The sequence below is a fragment of the Periplaneta americana genome, chromosome 4 (genome assembly GCF_040183065.1).
Source record: "Periplaneta americana isolate PAMFEO1 chromosome 4, P.americana_PAMFEO1_priV1, whole genome shotgun sequence".
NCBI lineage: Eukaryota > Metazoa > Arthropoda > Insecta > Blattodea > Blattidae > Periplaneta > Periplaneta americana.
In genome coordinates this window covers 207,117,227-207,117,896 of record NC_091120.1, presented here as the reverse complement: position 1 = coordinate 207,117,896, position 670 = coordinate 207,117,227, and positions in this window count along the sequence as shown.

Genomic DNA, 670 nt, shown 5'->3' with positions numbered 1-670 from the left:
TTGCCAGCTGCTCTACCAACTGAGCTACCCGGCTGCCTTAATTATGTAATTACTTTATATTCATTTCTAACGGGTGCAGCAGAGCGCACGGGTACGGCTAGTAAATAATAAACTATTAAATACTATATAACAGAATATAATCATTCCTCCACATGTACATATTCACAAATGCATTTCTAAAACATTACAATGGGAGAAGGCAGGAGGATGATGACCCCTGGCAGGAAGGGGAGAAAATCCACTTCATCCACCATACAAAGTGCAACCCTGCGCATGTATTCAAGCCTGAAGATTACAGATGTGAGCTTTGTGAGTGACGGCCATGATCTTGTGACGAAGATCAGCTGTTCACCTGAGCCGAAGCTTATTTTAAAAGAGACAACGTCATTTATTTGAAAGGGAAAAATGTACACATTAAGAGCCCAAACTGCATGTAGTTTACTAAGCTATCGAGAACTGCATGATACAACGAAGCCCTGTTTGTGGACGTTACAGACACAGTGACTGCAGACCCATTCTAAATTCGTGCACCTGGTACATGTACACGGAGAAGGCTGTGGACTAGTGAAATTTTTAATCTGCATATTTCCATTCCTTTTACCAAAGGCCATCACAATCGTTGTCACGGTAATATCTTTTACCAAAAATCAGAACAGAGTAATGGCAAGCC